The 910-nt window shown below is 36.9% G+C and overlaps 1 non-coding gene across 1 annotated transcript; it reads right to left on the bottom strand.

Annotated features, from left to right (window-relative positions):
* Nucleotides 1-406: 406 nt before the first annotated feature.
* On the bottom strand, nucleotides 407-513 carry LOC128573165 (U6 spliceosomal RNA). The gene has a single exon (XR_008376334.1). It is a non-coding gene; the product is annotated as a U6 spliceosomal RNA (small nuclear RNA).
* Between the last annotated feature and the right edge of the window lie 397 nt (nucleotides 514-910).

Here is a 910-nt window from a genome sequence, read left to right as displayed (position 1 = left end):
CCCTCGGCCCATCTTCCCTCCCTCCCTACCCTCCCTCTCCCCCTTCCCCATATTCTTAGGTTATAACTGGGTTATAACTTTCATATGAAAGCCATAAATTAGTTTCGTAGTAGGGCTGAGAACATTGGATACTTTTTCTTCCATTCTTGAGATACTTTACTAAGAAGAATATGTTCCAGCTCCATCCCTGGTAAATATGAAATAGAATATGTTCCAGCTCCATCCATGTAAACATCTTTCTTTAAGGCTGCATAATATTTCATGATGTACATATACCACAATTTATTTTTTTTGTTTGTTTTTTTTTTCTTTTTTTTTCACAGTTTATTAATTCATTCATGGATCAATGGGCACTTTGGCTTTTTCCACGACTTAGCAATGAGAATTGGGCTGTAATAAACATTCTAAAAATATGGAACGCTTCACAAATTTGCATGTCATTCTTGAACAGGGGCCATGCTAATCTTCTCAGTATCATTCCAGTTTTAGTATATGTGCTGCCAAAGTTAACACATCAGTGATTTTTTTATATCAATCTCCCAATAGCCAGGACTACAGGTTTCTCCACATTGGCTGTCTTACGTTCTTTCTATTTTTTTGGTACAGGGGTGTTCTCTTCCTTACTCAGGCTAGTCTGGAACTTGTGAACTGAACTTGGCTCCCAGAGTGCTAGGCATGTAGTTGTGAGCCACTATGCCTGTTCATGTTTTTAACTTCCAGAAGGACCTTACTTTTCACTGATATTTCTTCTAGGGTACAGTGAGAATGAAAGAACTTTCTATGTCTTACATATGTGTGCAGGATCTGACTGTTCTTCTTTTGCTTTCAAGGACATGAAATATGTGTGTATTTTTTAGTAAACCTATGAAATTATTTTTAATATTCTTTAGGCTGTGTATGGTGCTCATAC

Source organism: Nycticebus coucang, chromosome 20 (assembly GCF_027406575.1).
Source record: "Nycticebus coucang isolate mNycCou1 chromosome 20, mNycCou1.pri, whole genome shotgun sequence".
NCBI classification, from domain to species: domain Eukaryota; kingdom Metazoa; phylum Chordata; class Mammalia; order Primates; family Lorisidae; genus Nycticebus; species Nycticebus coucang.
This window is presented reverse-complemented; position numbering and strand designations above follow the sequence as displayed.